This window comes from Vidua chalybeata, chromosome 7 (assembly GCF_026979565.1).
Source record: "Vidua chalybeata isolate OUT-0048 chromosome 7, bVidCha1 merged haplotype, whole genome shotgun sequence".
Classification (NCBI taxonomy): domain Eukaryota; kingdom Metazoa; phylum Chordata; class Aves; order Passeriformes; family Viduidae; genus Vidua; species Vidua chalybeata.
The window spans coordinates 24363374-24381173 of NC_071536.1; the positions used below are offsets into that span (position 1 = coordinate 24363374).

A 17800-nucleotide genomic window follows, 5' to 3' on the forward strand; every position below is an offset into this window, starting at 1 on the left:
TAACAAAGCAATGAGAGGGGTTTTCTATGCAGAAGGGTTTTCTTAGAGGTGAAATACAGCTAATGCAGCACCTCCCAGAACAATTCCTACTTTCTGGTAATTGTCAGTCAACAGTGAAGATGGGAAAAGGACAATAACACCCACCTGGGAGCATCAGGTTTTGTTTGGAAAGTGGCAATCCTTCTAATAAATATTGCTAGAAAGGGTCAGCAAGTTTTATTTCAGTGTTAAGTTCTGGATTTTGGTGACCAATCCTCAAAATACACCTTTTGAAATGTTCAGAAAATCTTCCTTGCTGAATGCCTGAAGGCTGCAGAAATTAAAATTTAAAGCAACAAGATCAAATTTTTGCAACCAGATGCACCATCTTATATTGCAAAATTGTTCGTCTTTGGAGCCCTAGGTACAACCCAGTAAATCTTCATTCTGTTTCTTCAGAATTAAATGTCAATGTGGGATGGTGCATCTGTAAGCTTTTTATCAATAGTTTTTAAAAAGAAGAATAACTCCCCCCCCCCTTTTTTTTTTTCAGTTAAAAATTATCTTCCAGAGTCACATGGAAATTCTCCAACTTCAGAACTCCAGAAACCAATTTGTAATTCTGGAGACTTTTCTTTTTCCCTTGTCAGTGGTATTCCTTCTGCTTTCCCTGGTGCAGTTTTGCTCAGACCCATCACAGAGACAAGCCCTGTGCAGAGAGCACTACTCCATCATTTCTCATAGAGAGAGAGAAGAATCAGATCAGATATTACATGTGGGACCACTGTTATTCATGGAGAGATGTCAAAATGGTGAAGCGAAGTCACTCAAACTCACTATCACAAGCTTCTGCATCATGGTGATATGTATCAAGCGTGCCTATCAACAGATAGAAGAAGGTTCTTTTAGTGTAGTCTTTTCCACATCCTATTTTGGGCCACCCCTCAGTATTCCAGCACTGCTAACTGAAGAATTCGACTAATATGGTGGGTCCTCCCTTCTGCCTTATGAATTGCCAGAGAGCAGAAAAGAAAGGGTTAAACAATATGCCTATGTGCAAAGTTAGAAATACTGTGCAGCCAAGTAGAAAACACCTGACTGATAATTTACTGTGTATTTATAGCTCAGAACAGTTATGATAGAAACAAGCCCTGTAACAGCTCTTACTCTAAAGAGAGTCTGCACTTTATAAACGGCTCATTGAGCAGATCATCTTAGCTATTCATTATGGAATGTGCTATCCTTACAAGAAAGGATTTTACTGGGCCTGGCAACAGGCTAGTCTAACTGTTCAGTCCTCTACAAACCTATTTGCCAAATTATGAGGAAGAGAATTCTGCAGCATCACCTCTATGGCTCATACCTCTTGACTATTGAGAAATCATACCTTTATTTAGCTTCCAAAAACTAAGTTACTTCCTTTCTTGAGCATCTCTGAACTACGTGGATTTGTCCAACAGAGCAATGGAAGAATTTGTATCAGTCTTTGACTTGAAACTGAGCTTTCCCAAAGGCCTTGGATTATTTTGAATTTGTCATGAAGAGAGGCCAAACATGTTGTTCTAGTCTCATTACAGTTCCTAGAACAATTTCAATCTTGTTTTGTGGGACACTGCAAGTACTATTTCACTACAGCAGAGGAGCAGTGTGAGATCCAGGATAGCAGGTTCTGGTTGTAGGTATGTGAAGCAAGATACCAAATCCACAATGAACACACATATGAGCCTGAGCTGCTCCTTACAAAGCTGGCACAGGATAGCTGAGAAGCAGAGAAAAGGTTCTTTTCTGGTGGTGTCTTCAGGAAAGACACTCATCACTTGACTACACAACTTTACCTGTGCATCAAGTTCACTGAAAATACTTCACTGGATGTGAACAGAAAAAAACCCAAACCAAAGAAACAACAAAAATCAACAGCAGGCAACAACAAAAAGAAGGCTAAATTGCTCTGAAGGAGTGGATAGAAATTTGAAAACTGAATTCTTAGCACTCTTCTGAAAGAAACTGCCATACTTTCCTCCCTGAAACCTTTCCCTGGCCTTTTGGAGGTGATAGGAGTTTCATCTGTCACTTTAGATCCTTCTCTCACTTTAAAAACCTGTCACTAAGATGAGATTTGGCAAATAGAAGCACAGGTAGTAAAAAAGATCAAGCCATTGACCTGCATTGTAAAGGCTGGATACTACAGGCAGCTTTACAAGGTGCTTCCAACAACCTCATTCCACTGGTTACTTCTTCTCTCTGGTTTATTTACCAGAATAAAATTTTACTTTTTGCTATTACCATTTTTACTCCAGAGAAGAACACTTCTTTTAAAAATAAATAAATAAATAAATAAAAACCCCTCTGGAAAACCTAGAGGGTTTTTGCCTATCAATTCCTCTTCTGTTTCAGTGGAATGCACTCCTGCAGTAGCCTGGGGGTCTTCAATCCTTCCTCCAGCATGCTTAAAGCATGCATCTGCCTTGCCAAAGAACCTCTGAAGTGCACCCCAGAAACCATCCAACTGCAACAAACCAATTTTATCTCCTTCAGAGCAGAGACAGCACCTGCTCTAAACAAACAGCCTCACCTTGCACAATAGAAGGATTATTTGAGAAATTCTTGACCTCTTGCACCTAGGTTTTTAGTACAGATGTTAATCTAAATGGATACAGGGTAGAGACAAATGCTGTAGAAACTGACATAAATACATTAAAAAAAAAAAAAAAGTGATGTTGACTGCTTATAGCTTGTTTGCTCTCAAAGAGCCATGGGATAGAGAGAAGGGAAATTATCTTGGGAGTAGTACTGCCCCTCTTTACACCACTGATGTGGAGGCATCAGGTGACTGTCACTCCTGGACAGCAAGAACTGGTCACTTCTCCCCATTCCTAGATATAAAGAGCTCAGCTCTGTGGAGATATAAAGGCAGCTGGTCATGAGCTTGACAAGCACAGCCATGGTGTGCCTCACTCCACATCTTCTGAGTTTTCCAGTTCCAGCACTGCAAGTGCCTGTGGATTTGAAAAAGATTTAAAATGCCCAAAACCACAGAAAGGGACAAACTTTGAAGAGATGAGCCTGCTGCGCCCCTGGCTGTTTAGATTGCTGCCTTTGGGGAGCCACAGGTGTGGTTACAGCTCAAACTAAAACAGGCTCTTTCTCTCTTTCTCTTTCTTTCTTTCTTTCTTTCTTTCTTTCTTTCTTTCTTTCTTTCTTTCTTTCTTTCTTTCTTCTTTCTTTCTTTCTTTCTTTCTTTCTTTCTTTCTTTCTTTCTTTCTTTCTTTCTTTCTTTCTTTCTTTCTTTCTTTCTTTCTTTCTTTCTTTCTTTCTTTCTTTCTTTCTTTCTTTCTTTCTTTCTTTCTCTTTCTTTCTTTCTTTCTTTCTTTCTTTCTTTCTTTCTTTCTTTCTTTCTTTCTTTCTTTCTTTCTTTCTTTCTTTCTTTCTTTCTTTCTTTCTTTCTTTCTTTCTTTCTTTCTTTCTTTCTTTTTTCTTTTTTCTTTCTTTTTCTTTTTGTCCTTCTTTCTTTTCCCTTTAAAGTACTAGTAGAACTCCTAACCTGAGAAGCATGAGGCAGCCAACCATGCTGCAGTGTGGGGGATGCTGTGTTGTATTGTTACAACATTGTATCTTTGCTAATGTCCCAGCTAGAGCTGGGAAAAGAGAGAGGCAAAGAGAAGGTGAGAAAATGAACTGAAATTCTAACTTCATTGCTGCAAAGGAAAGCAAATGAAATTAAACTCTGAAATTGGAAATATGTTTACACTTCTTTTAGTTCAAAACACACTGTGATTCACAGAGTGCCTGCTGGGTACTCCTGGAGAGAGGTTTATGTGTACACTGGCTGCACACTGGTGAACTTTATTGTACCATCTTGTTGAACCTGTTCCTAAAAATGTGCAGCTGTGTAAGAATTTGATATTCAACTGCCCAGTAAAGGTGAAAAGAAAAGACTGTCAGGCAGTTATTGAAGCTCAAGGGCAAGATGAATTTTTCAGACCAAGCTTTAAAGCACTCTTGGAAAGTGGCAATTGTGACACCAAAAACCAGTCACCCATAAGAGATGCCTAAGGGTGGCATTCAGGGGCCATCTGGCCTGTATCTGGTCTGCATCAAGCCTCAGCAACTCTGACATTGCAGGAGGATACTTTGGAAAGAGTTAAGTGAGGCAGGAAATGTAGAAGATTTAGGGTGGGAAAAGAATTACAAAAAGATTAATTACAAGTTCTCCCCATGCTTTGGACCCAGTCCAACCGTTTGCTTCTTCCTCAGAACACTTGGTCCAGAATCTGGGGCAAAAAAATGTGTGTTCATGTATTTGTGGATGACCTTTCACTGTTCCAGGCTGCAGTGACTCCTTATTGGCAGTCTGAACCAAGTTTTGGCTCTATTATTACTTGCCTCCTTGCAAAACTTGATGTCGCCTAAAGTCTTTGGCAGAAGATATGAAAGATACTTCACAAAATAAAGCAGGAGGGGGTTCCCACTGCTACTAGAGAGAGATTCTTGCTAGCTCAGCATTTGCTTTTGTAATGTGCTTTACATAAGGTATGTTACTCTTCTGGCAACACCTCCAGGCCTAAATTTTCTCCTTTGTGCTCATGTGGATCTGGGGTAAGGGTTCCTCAGGGAAAGGTTCTCACACTTTCTTGCAGAATAGCTGCTTCCATATTGTATCCCCTATGGTTTTTTTTGGGCTCAGCCCTGAGTAAGCCTGTACTTTCAAGTTTGAGAACCTGTTCTGCACAGGTGTCACCTGAAATTATCTTTTCTCTATGCTGTTGCTGAATAATTCCATTGAACCACGACTCTGGTTTTTAGTGCATTTGTTCTGGGTGCTTTTGTATTTTTTTACAGTACGAGGAGAAGGACACTAAATGTGTGAGTGTGAGCCATCATCTTCTGAGGGGCAGGGATGCTTGGCACATAGGTCTGAGACTGTGATACAGCATAGGGGTATTCATCATCCCTGAAGTTATTAATCATACCTGAAGCACAAAGAGAGGGTGCCAACATGCAAGTACTTCAAAAGGATAACCAAAGCATTGATCTTTAGTACCTTTTCTGAAGGACAGTTTTGTGCTTAAAAAGCAGCACTGGGAGTAAAGATTTTAAGGTACTGATTTTTGCCTTACACCTGACTTCCAGTCTTTGAGATATTACATTACATTTTCCCTCTATCTATAAAAAAATGGCAATACCTACAGGTACACTGATTTAACCCAGACCATCAGTCTTCTTTACATCACCTGCCAGTATGTCTCACAAGTATTTCTTAAATACAGTCCAAACATCCAGCTGTTCCAGATGTTAAAACCACTGGGTGCTCTAGGAAGAAAACACATTCTTAAAGTTTGTCTGGAGGTCTGTGATAGCAGTGAGCAGATGAAGTGGGCTATGAAATAAAGACTCTACTTGAGACTATCCCTCATGCCAAAAAAACAAAACCCTTCTGAGGTGCTGCCAGTGGAAATTAGGGAAAAACTGCCGTCATTTGTTTCAAGTTTGGGAATTGCTGCAACCCTAAGCAAAGATTTCCCACTTACCACTTTACTTTTTTCTTTCCAATTCCTTGATCTTTTCCTACTCTACAGCCAAAGATCAACCTCCTTGTCTTAGAGTGTCAAGTTCCCATATATTTCCCTATCAAAATCCTTCTGGGACTAGCACAGGCTCTGTGGCATTGGCACAAGCCAATGACAAACTCTCAGTAGAGCCCAATACAGACAATAAAATGCCAGGCTACAGCATAAATCCTCCCACTCCTAAAGCAGACTTTACTTCTTCTGATCTTCTCTGAGCTCGTTGTCCTTTGCTGTCCAATTTTTTTAATGGAATCTGAGGTCAAGAGCTGCATTGTGTCTTTTGGATCATATTACACATGCTTAACTAATACTAATAAAACTCAGCAACCTAGTCAATTTAGCAGCCCTGAGCTCTATGGACATGGGGGCAGCAACACTCCTTTTTGCCCCATGTCCAATCAATGTTTCTGGTTACATGTCTTGAACAACTCTTCCTATGATCACAAAACTCCATATGGAAGACCTAGAGGGTAGGAATTATCTTCTTGCCTAAAGGTTTCTAATGGTGGCTTTCGAGAAATTTTTCAAATCTCACGCTTACATGAGCCAAGTCCCTCACAAATGTCTTGGAACTGTTTTCACCATTTGCTTGCCCACATAAAATCAAGCTGGAAAGGCATTGAAACCAACTGCTGAAATAAAAAAAAACCCACAGGTTTTCTGATTACATTGCTAGATTGTATCTGTTTTGAAGTTTTTTTCTCAGCTATGACAACATTACATGTCCATGATGATACAAATAAAGCTTCTGAAGAGTCTTTGCAGAAAAACCCTGGATTGCGTGAGAAGCAGATAAATCTTGATACCCAAGATGCATTTTGTTGTGTGGAAAGGAAATTTGTAGTGCCTGCCTCCACTTTTTTAGAACAGTAAAGGAAAATGCTCTCTCTTTTGATACTGGTAAACTGCCTCAAAATGGGATCCTTAGGACTAAATTAGAAGGACCTTTCCCTCACTTTGCCTGATCTGCACTTTGGCAGAAAAAAATGACATGAGATTTCTAAGCAATCTGCATCAAATTATCCATGAGATTCAGTGCATTTGGGGTGGCATTCTTTGGATTATTTCATTCTGTACCTTGCCAACCTCTCTCTCTCTGCTGGAAAAAAGTCTGTAAAAGCTACTGCTTCTTTACCTTCAGGCCAAGTCTTGAAGTGTTAAAGCACAACTCCTAGTAACATGGATTACAATAAAATCTGGGTTTCTTTGGTTCACTTGCACTGCTAGTTTATGGCACAAATGACCCAAAAGGTTGTTTTGCAATATTAAAGAGGACCAAGCGTCCTGTAAACTTTTTAATACCATGTGAAATCTGAAAGCCTTAACAGCAGAGGCTTAGTAGTAGTGTCTCACACTGCGTGGGCATTTAATGAGTTGCATTTTATGAGTCTGTTTTTCTTGTGGGCAATAAAAGGATATATGAAAGGGTCAAAGTTAGGAGACTGTAGGACAATGTGTCTTGCCAGGGTTAGATACAACCTACCTAGCAGTTTCCCAAGGGAAGAATGGCTGAGGTCTGCAGCCATGGAATATTCTGTGTGATTTTTAAAAGTCTTCAAATAAAAGAAAGTACTGTAGACCTTCTTTAGTGAAATGGAGGTGAAGGGGAAGCAGAGACAGACATTGGCAGGCATCTACAACCTGTAGAGTTCAATGCCCAAGTGTAATCCCCAAACAAGCTGCAAGTGCCGGGTTCTGGTGATGAGGTCCACACTCCTTTAGTCTCATGATTTTTGCTTTCCACTTTTTTCCCATGAGGGGTAAACGTGTGACATGAGATCAAAACTTGTATAGCTATTCTCCAGGCTGTCACTTGAATTTCCAATTAGCTAATTTTTGGATGTTATTAGTATTGTTGGAGTTATCACAGAGATATCTCTGTTCTGGATACCTTATGTAGGGATAGCTGAAGTAGGAATGTCCCAGAAATCCCAGACAGGCTGGGTGGGAGGCTGCTTTCCTAAGTTAGTTTCCATCAGTCCTTATGGAAGGTAAATTCCTATATAATACATTTGCTTTGTATCTATGAAATCTTACCCAAAGCTTTCTCAATACTACATTTCCTCAGAAAGAGGTTTCCAAAGTGTTTTTGGGAGATACAAGTGAGGAACGCAACAACAGCTTGTGAAAAACAACATCCTACTCATGTACTTCTTGCATGTTGAATATACTTGTGTAATAACCTGAGAAGCTTTCTGATCCCTTTATGTGTATACATACATTTTGTGTATTTTTAAGTAAATCCAATGTGCTTTCAATGTCTTTTGTTTGTTATTAAAACTGAAACTCTTGGAAATACCTGGAATGTGGAGTTATGGCAAGCCTTGCAAAAAGCAGGTATGGATTGTCTTTAAATGTGCACTGAATAAGTATCAATGGAACATTAGGCTTGTGACTGCTGACTCTTGGCAGCAGCCCCATGGTTTGTGGGGAGTGGAGAATGTGTAGCTGGATTGGAGCAGCGGCCCTTCGCTCTTCAGGGATCAGCCCTAGCACTGCTGACCCTGTCTGTGCCTTGCTGAGCAGCAGATGCTACAAGAGAGCCTCCCAGCTACCAGCGGGTGGGTGATGACTAACGAGGACATCTCCCATTTTCCAGGACCAGCCCCTCCTCGCCAGTGACGAACCCACTGTGCTGGGGCTGCTGCCCCCGGCGTTCCCTGCCTCTCCGGCTGAAAGCAGCCGGACTTTGCCAAACCCCAGATTCATGCGGTTTGGCACCCTCTGTCCATCAGGAGCAGGAGCTCCATCCAACACACACTGCTGTGTGCAAGTCGAGCAACAGCCGCAGTGAGGACTGGGACAGAAGCTGGCCCACAAGCTCCTCTTTAAGCTTTAGGAGGTGGGTTAGTAGCCGCAGGGACAGGGTGACGGGAATGCAGTGTGCTGGGAGAAACAAGCCAAGCATTTGCCTGAAAAGGAAGGGAGACAGCAGGAGTTTTACAAGCTGTGAGGGAGGTAGGGAAGAGGCCAATAGAACCAATATGATGTATTTTAAATACTCATTTCTACCAAAATATGTCACCTCCCCCTTTCCCTGTTTGCAGCCTCGGTTTTCAAGGCTGGAATGATAACCTCTGTGCCTGATACTAAAGAAGACAGTGCACAGCTTTTTCTTCAGCCCTCAGCATGACCCGTAAGCAAGTGTGCATGGGAACAGAGGCAGAGGGCTGGGAGAGGACAGACAGCTGCCTGAATTGTCCTTCTGAGTCAATCCTGCCAAGATGTGGTGCAACATCTTATTTTTCTTGTTATTGCTGCCATCTATTACAGGAAATCTGTTCATTAAACATCTTCAGCAAAGCCTAAGGGTGCAAGGGATGGTAATGCCAGTCAGGGGTCTGTCCTCACGGATTGAGCTACAACATGGGCCCAGCAGCTTCCAGGGATCTTTCAGCCCTTTTGGGAACAACAAACCCTGCAAAACACCCATGTGGCTGAGGCTAGAGTGGCAAAGTGTCAGTGCTGAAGGAAGGAGGTAGGGTTGGGAAGAAGTGAGTTGCAGCATTCACACACTGGAGAAAGCTGAAGCTTTCTCAGCAGCAAAAAGAGCCAGCTTCTGCCTCCACCCCAGCCCGGCAAAGCTGTGGGAAGCACAGCAAGCTAGTTTCCTGTAAACAGGCTCTTTTTCCCAAAGCCATAGCAGTCAGACAAGCCACTGAAACACAAGTGAGTCCAAGACTGGGACAGGTGCCACTGCTGGTGAGGGGTTGAAAGGCTTCACTTCTCTCCATCCTTCTCTAGCATCCTTCTGTTCCCATGCTGTCACCCCCTTTGCCCTCCACATTAGCTGTTCTCCCTTCTTTTCCCTTCCCACATACCTCCTTCCCAGTTCTCAGCACGAGAGGGATCTCTGCAGCTCAAACTTTATGGTAAAATCACAGTCTGCCCCTGGTTGACTGACGTTCAGGACCTCTTTGTTGCGATAGCTAAACCTGAGTTGGTCTTTTCTTAGTCCCTCTCCATTTTTGGAATGAGGTGGAGGGTTATGTGGCTGTACATATTTCATGCCATGCTAAAACTTGGCAGATAAATCTGCTTCTGAGGCATATTTTTAAGAAGGAGCTAACAGAATTATGTGGGGCCAAGCAAACCCTCCTGCCCATGCACATTCCCTGTAGCTTTCCTCAGCTTTAGTCTGACAATGTACTCAGGCTGTGTCATCGGAGGAAAGGATGGATGATGCCAAAGTCATGGTAATGATCCCTTTAGTCCCATACGCAGCTCCCAGCTTGGTATCAATAAGTGATTTGGGACCACTAGCTGATATCAGTTCCTATGATTTTTCATATCTTCCTAAGTCAATCTCAGCTGAAAACATGAATCAGGTGAGTTGGGCTTAGACACCAGCCATGACTCACAGTTTAGGCATTTCTGTTTTAAAGGACATGCAGGTTGTCAATTCCTGTGATAGCTGCTGTTTTCCTTAAATCCTCAGTTGCTGAACTCCTCACTCTTATCGGATAGTCTCTGCACACAAACATCAGAACTTTTGTCAAAAGCCTGATGACGTGAACAAAAAGGATTCAAATAACAAAGTGCGAGCAAATATATCTTGTATAAGTTAATTTCCAAAATGTTTCTTTTTCTGTTGTATCTTGTGGTTTTTTTCCTCGTCTGTCTCACAGCAATTAATCACATACTACTTGGCAACATTAGGAAGATGATGAGCTGGCAGGAATACTGGTGGATTCCCCAATAGAATGACAGAGAGCCTTTGTTTCCCACCAAAACCTAAATTCAGGATATGTGGTAACATTACATCCTGTAACTGCAATACTGTACAAGGTGTTTGAAGCCAGTCAATGTCAGGATGTAAAAAAAAATGAAATAGGCTTATCCTCTACTCTGCCTGCAAGGGAGGTGGATTTTTTTTTTTTTTGGGGGGGGGGGGTCAGCTTTAAAATTCACTGATTATTGAGTCTTAATCTTGTCCTGTACATATATAGTTGGTAAAAAAGAAGCAGGTCTTCCTTTCTTGCTTATAAAGCAGAATATAGATGGGAAATAACCACACAGACAAAAAAATTCAACCACATGCAGAAGATTTGTGTTTTTTGTATTGAATAAAACTTTCTTTTATTTTTTTCTTTTTTACTTTTTTTTTGTTTCTTTTTTGATGGATCTAAATCCTATTCTTGGATATCAGTAGCTAGCAATTTTTGAATTATGCTTTCTCTCCCTGGACTAAGTGGGCTTCCAAACTCATGAACAAGTATGTGTCATCCCCCAGGCCCCTGGGTCCATACTTTCATTCTCTGGCCAGTAAGTCCCCTAATTTCCATTGCTTAGGAGAATTAAGAAGGGCTATGTCACCATGGCAATGCAGAGTTGTACCTGTTTTTGGAAAATACATAAGCACCTAATACTATACCTTTCCAAGTCAAAGCTTGTCATGATATCTTCAGCTCTCTCCCGTTGTTGACAGATATTGGGTGTGAAATACATTTCAATACGACTAGAGCACAAAAAAAAATGATCAGAGCATGGTCAAAAGGCCCTCCTGGGGGCAAACTGAGTAGTGATCAGTGAGGAGCAACCAAAACATACCCAGGCTCAGAAGAGGCCAGGAAACCCAACCCTTAGATGTGGGTGAATCACTGCAAGGTAGAGTTATTTTAAGATCAAACCTGAAACCATCAGAGGTGGAAAATGCAACCTTGAAAAATGAGGTCAGTGGGAAAATCCAAAGGCCCACAGCCAGCCTGTTGTCAGGCACTGATGACCAATAGGGTGCTAAGTCTTCCCAGAGAACTGCAGATCACCACTCCTGGAAAGGAAACAGCAAGGAAAGAGATATAGAAACACCTGGAAGCCTTCACTGAACACCATAAGTAAAATAAAAGATTGTGGGATAGCCACTTCTTGCTCTAATTGAGGAAAGAGTATAGACAGGCTGAGTTTCTTCCTCATCCTACACCATCCCTTCCTTTAGAAGGACCTCTTGAGCAAGCTAATTCCTTATTTCCTATCTTATCATCTGACATGGATCTGGAGCCTTCCCTTAACTGAACTTTGTTTGAGAGGATGTCTCATATCCAGTGCCTTGGTGGTCCTCCAGGTAGCTCTTTGCTTTGCCTTTCATCAAGGATTACACAGAGTACCACAGCTTCATCTGTGTCAGAACTGAGCACATTAAATTGTGAGTGTCCCTTTTTGTGTTTTCTTCTAATGAGGAAATTGGGGCTTACTGTCTGGGAGGATTTCAGGGCTTTCACTGAATGAGGAACTCAGCATCTTAACATATATGTCTTCAAGGCTACATTTACTTCATCCTCACCTAGAACCTCTGGCTGCTGTATTACCTGTTCCTTGGGAATTTTATGAAGTTAATGATGACCTTTTTTTGTCGGTGGTGGTTTTTGTGGTTCCTTGTACCCCTAAGAGCAGATGATGCTTTGCAGGAAGGATGACAGTTGTTTTTGTTTGTTTGTTTTATTTTAATTTTGAATGCCACAGTCCACTACTGGAAATTCTGGATGGCAAAATAACCCTCCCTAGGCTCTCACAATATGAATCCAAAACCAAAACCCATGACTGGGAAAATTCCAGATGTGATATGGGTCTCTGAGACTGAAAATAAGCAGTCAAATTGTTGACTGGAAGAAGCCCTCCCTCCTGCCTTACATCCCTGAGTCACTAAGCCAGATGGGGCTGGCTTAATGCACAGAAGCTGCTGATTATCAAACCAGTGCTGTCAAGGTGGGTTGTTGAGAAGGAGGACAAAGTCTATTTGTGTGCTGCCTTTTTAAGTATTTGGAGTTCCTTTCATACCTGTGCTGCTTTCTGCCATGAGATAGAGCAGATCCCTTTTGAAGATGCAGTACAGCCAGCTAGCACATAATGAAAATTGTTACCAGCTCTGCAGCAGCACTGTATAAATTAATCTCATAAACAAATAACTCAAACTCATCCCAACACCACCTCTGAAAAGCACTGCAAAGTAACCTCCATCACTCTTTCTGCATCTCTGAAATGCCATGAGAGCTGTAATGTAATGTACATGTGAGAAAACACATGTCTGGATCATTACAATAAAAATCCTGAATAAGAGCTGAAAGACTTGGCCTTTGAAAGGCATACTGGCTCTGTTTGGGAATGGCTTCATCTCTAAGTAAGAATTGTCCATGCCTGGCAGTATGCAGAAAGATACTGTTCTGACTCAGGAGGCAGGAAAATAGCAGGAAATTACTCTGTTTGAAAATTGGCCCATAAATTCAGATATGGCTGTTCTGATCCTGGCATGAGTTGTTACAAGTAAATCAATGTAATTTTGGCAGAGATCATGAAACAAATAAACAAAAAGAAAGAGCAAGAGGGAGAGAAAAGTAGAGAGTAGAAATAAGAGTTTTATAGAGGAAACTAAACAGGGAGATGCCAGTTTGTGTTAACTGTATCATAGACATCAAGTCACTGGTACTCCAGCCCATTGACAGCTGCCTTCAGGCATATTCAGCACAATCAGGTGGAAGGAGCTTGGCACAGAGGCTCCAGAGAGTTGAATCCTGGTTTTGCATCTGGTCAGAATTGCCATTTTGCAGCTGTCACTGCCCTTGGCATTTTTCCTACCTTACCTCTACTCAAAGGGCAGTATTTGGGGAAATTTGGGGAAGGGGCCAAAGCTTCCTCCAAGACCAGAAAGCTGCACATGCAGAAGAGGCTGTGCCTCTGATGCTGCAGCTCAGGGAAGCAATGCCTGTGTAAGCACAGAAATTCAAAGGCTTGGAACAGGGAATGAAAGTCACTGGAACCTGGAAAAGAGGTCAGGAGCTGAGCAGCAGGCCTAGGATTCAAGTGTGCATGGCAATCAGGTGTGAAGGATCTGTAACTAAAGGCCTAACCAAAACCAGGCCAATCCCAGTACCAAAGGAATAAGGGTATCCAGACTAAACAGTGCCAGAGGTGCGCTGCTCTGCTCATTCTGCTCCCATTCTAAAGCCCCCCTCATCAGCTGACCAGTTATATCTCAACAGGAAACAACACTGTGGCAGGTCAGTATGGTGAGGGTATGTTATGACAGCTGGAGAGGAACTTCCTGAAAGTTCCATTTTGCTGGACATAACTGGACAGGCTGAGATTAGGAAATCCCCTTTTATAGTCCCTGCATCTCCAGGCTGAATCCCACAACAGGAAAGCAAAGTACCACTTAAGAAAATGTCCCAAAACTGGGAGGGGACTTGGCAAAGTAAATGTTTCTAAAGATCAGACTCCAGAAATCTGTTTAAAGTCCTAGAAAAAATATCCAGTTCTGCTGCTGTGCATCATGAAAGAGCGGTTTGTGTCACCCAGAGGGGTGGGAAAGGAAAGGAAAGGAAAGGAAAGGAAAGGAAAGGAAAGGAAAGGAAAGGAAAGGAAAGGAAAGGAAAGGAAAGGAAAGGAAAGGAAAGGAAAGGAAAGGAAAGGAAAGGAAAGGAAAGGAAAGGAAAGGAAAGGAAAGGAAAGGAAAGGAAAGGAAAGGAAAGGAAAGGAAAGGAAAGGAAAGGAAAGGAAAGGAAAGGAAAGGAAAGGAAAGGAAAGGAAAGGAAAGGAAAGGAAAGGAAAGGAAAGGAAAGGAAAGGAAAGGAAAGGAAAGGAAAGGAAAGGAAAGGAAAGGAAAGGAAAGGAAAGGAAAGGAAAGGAAAGGAAAGGAAAGGAAAGGAAAGGAAAGGAAAGGAAAGGAAAGGAAAGGAAAGGAAAGGAAAGGAAAGGAAAGGAAAGGAAAGGAAAGGAAAGGAAAGGAAAGGAAAGGAAAGGAAAAGCCTTGAACATGATTCATTTGGCACTACCCTCATTTCCGCTGTTGGAGCCCCGCTAAAACCTGTGCAGCAGTCAGTGCTCTATGCTGCCTCTAGTCCTGCCACAACCAACCTTCAGGAGCACTTCCTGGCCTGCTGCAACACAGCCTGCAGGTGAAGATGATGGAGCTGCCCTGATCCATAACAAGGAAATACCTAGACCAGCAACTGCTCAAAAGTGCAATTCGGAGTCCAGTTTCTAAGAAATTGATTACAAAGAAAAGTAAAGAAACAGCAAAATTGCTGGGGAAATCTCGGTAGGCAGAATACTGTTCTCTCTCTTTGTATTTAATGAAAATACTGGTTTTAGACTGTGAAAGCAGAACATTTCTAGAAGCCACATGCAGATAGATCTTTGCTTTTTTGTACTCTCTGCTTACCAGTGTAGTCCCATGTAGCTATTTGTAGAAAAAGCCTGAAAATCCAAATTAGACCCAAAGAAAGATACTTAGATTGCCTTTAGGCATTTAGGCCTGCGTAATGCACATAGCACCAAATGAGCAATAATATTTGTAACACAAGCATTTTTAAGGCAACAGCCAAGAATTACGGCAGTGGAAAGAGCTTCACAATCCTATTGTAGAAAGAAGGAAAGCATTTTACCCTCTTAGAGAGCCTGTCTTTCTTCATTGATGTTCACGTCATACCCATCTTAAATAGACCCAGCAATGCTAGAGGAAAATAAGGAAAGAACATAGCATCAGAGCTGAGGTCAACATCTGGATGGACTTAGGCTTCACAAAGGAATTCACTGACTCATTGGCACATGTGAGGACTGTCATCTCCTCTGCAGCATTTAGTCTTTAATCATGAGAACCCATTGGGCTAGAGCTTGGCTTTCAGGAATATTAATGGAGTAATAATGCTATGAAAAGGGGAAAAAACAAGGCAAGAAAATGAGTGGTTCTGAAAAACATCAGTATTACTCCCTCCCTACACACACAACACATACTTAAACACACAGCGACGGAACAGCCAAAAGACCAAAACTGAAAACTAAGAGTCACCCGCTGGGTGTTTGAACAGGAATGGGATAGGAGCCCCACCTGTGCTCTGACCCTGCCTGACCCTCAGGGACTCCCCCAGTGGTGCAAAAGTTTGTTTAGTGGCTGATGTCTTCCTGTGACCTTGGGGCATAACATGAGCTGTCCTGACAGGATATCCACATGAGCATGTTCCCACTGCTCTCGGGCAGTGGTGCCCAATCCAGGGAGAGGAAAGGAAGGAGAAATAGAGTGAGAGATGATGGGCAGGGCTTTCTTGTTGCAATTGTCTGGAAGAGCATGGGCCATAGTGTCATTTCTGGACAAAATGTAGCTTGAATGAGTTGCAGTGGGCACAATGCCTCACACAGCCAGCACACCCCTCTCCTGCCTCAGGTCAGAGATCAGAGAAGACCCCCAGGTAAGCCAGATCTGTGCCAAGGCAAGTGGCTCAGTGTGGCACTAACCTGGGCCACATCCTTGCCTTGTCACTCCTCGGAGACCTTTGTCTGAATATGAAGCCCCACTGGCCAAGGATGCAGAGAAAGGGCTCAGAGACACCACATGTGTCTGGGCCTACAGTCCTGCTCTTCTGCAGGTTATGAATGAACTTCTGAACCTCCTGAGGTTGATCGATCACAGGTGACAAGAGGAAGTGATGGGGAATTCACTTGCTCATGACACCTCAGTTGCTGTTAGTTAAACAAGTGTTTTATTAAGTTCACTCCTTGTGACCAGGAGGATTTGGAAATGCCTGGCGTGATTGTTCTATTTCAGGTGACCTCATAATTCACAAGGCCTCAGACTATATTCCTCACAGAGCTAAGGAATTTCTATTGGCAGCTCCTGTGAAGTAGAGAGGATATCTGCTCATGTATCTTCTGTTTGGTGTGGGGAAGGCCTGAATAGAGGAGGAAATTTAGATTTTTACTTGATTTTGAGTAATCAGTTCCACCATCCCCTTCTGGCATCCTGCATCCCCCAGCAGTGGTTCCAATTTATGGAGAAGGTAAATCACTAGCTTGCTCCAATCTTTCTAGTCTGTTTCAATCTATCACCACCCTGCTCCTATCACATGTTGTTAGATGAACTTGAGAGCCATTCTCTCAGCAGCAGAAGATGGCCTTTCCTGCAGAATGACAATTAAAGGCCTGTATACTATTCACAATGATCAGCTGAGCAATGGATTAACAGCTAATGATTTCCAGAGATTTATGAGGCAGTTTTACAGACTAAGGTTGAACTGCTACTCTAAGATAAATCTTAGCCTTTTACTTCCCTTGTTCTAATAAATCCTCCCAGGCCTGGACAAACCAGAACATATCTATATGCACCAAGAAGGTCTCTGACATCACATCTTAAGAATGCAACAAAAAACAAGGGAAAAAATGCATCCAGCTCTGTTCATTGCGAATCAGATTTTACATCAGGCTCTTCCCAGAAAGCAGATCTGTCCATCATGCAGTTGTTTCAAGCCTGTTTCTATGCCACAATACATGGCAGAGAAGGCAGTCAGGGTCCAAATACAACACTCACCTCCTGTAATGGTACTTCTTGCTCCATGTAGAAGGTAGGAGAGCAAGGGTGAGAAACACACTCCTTAGTCTGAAAGCTATTACGGTGTTAGCAGTAGGACTTAACTGTCCTGTCTGCTCATGCCACATGCCACATGTTACATTGATGTGGTTTGATTTCACTTTACATAGTGCTTCCAGGCACCTCTGGAATTAAAAATTTAGTGGGACATAGGGGAAGGTGTTAATATGGGTTTATGGTTGCCTAAATATGATTATGTAAGCCCTTGTCTCATTCCTATCTTCCAGCCTCTCTCTCTTCATCTCTGAGCATTTCCTGTTGTGCTGCTAATGTCACTGCCTGTTTGTCACCATTTCTGCTTTCAGTATCTCTGCAGCAGGACAGCAGCAGCCTGGCAGATCTGCCTGCTGGGTGTCCTCTGTGGGTGGTCTTGTTCTGTATCAGATGGTGCCTGGACACGACCTAGCCTATCTTTAGACATCAGCCACTATGACATACTGGGTAATTGAGAGGCAAGAGTCACATTTGCTACTTAATTTTCCATCACAATAGAAACTGCTTTGTGATTGGTCTGTGACTGTGAAATACTACTTTTTCCTTCTGTCTCAGAATCCATGAACTTAGATTCAAGGCTAAAAAATTTACCTCTGGGATGTCACTTCAGTGTTTTTACTTTGTTAGGGAGAGAGCAAAGACAGTGAAACTGAGGTCTGTGATCTCCAGAACAGAAGCTCAATAGTCCAAAGCCCACCCATGTAATGCTATAAAGCCTGTCTTTTATAATCAGCTCTGACATGACATGACAATAAAAGGGAAAAAAAAAATAGGGAAGTTTGTCAAGGATAGGAAGTACAGACTTGTAACTGTTTTCTATTAATGATTTTGTTTTCAGTCCAAAAATCTCACCCATTAAAGCACTGATGCCTGCCATGTAAGAATTAAATGTCAGAAAAACCAAACC

At 42.2% G+C, this 17800-nt stretch overlaps 1 long non-coding RNA gene across 4 annotated transcripts; it reads right to left on the reverse strand.

The window, feature by feature from the left end:
* Nucleotides 1–9942: 9942 nt before the first annotated feature.
* LOC128790760 (uncharacterized) lies at nucleotides 9943–17306 on the reverse strand. Of its 4 annotated transcripts, none has more exons than XR_008431853.1 (5): nucleotides 16840–17306; nucleotides 14924–14991; nucleotides 11097–11316; nucleotides 10921–11004; nucleotides 9943–10016 (listed from the first exon to the last, which is right to left on the reverse strand). It is a non-coding gene; the product is annotated as an uncharacterized LOC128790760 (long non-coding RNA). The 4 variants fall into 4 exon arrangements; XR_008431851.1 differs by lacking the exon at nucleotides 9943–10016 and adding an exon at nucleotides 14394–14519 and having other exon boundaries at nucleotides 10665–11004; XR_008431852.1 differs by lacking the exon at nucleotides 9943–10016 and adding an exon at nucleotides 15771–16204 and having other exon boundaries at nucleotides 10665–11004.
* Between the last annotated feature and the right edge of the window lie 494 nt (nucleotides 17307–17800).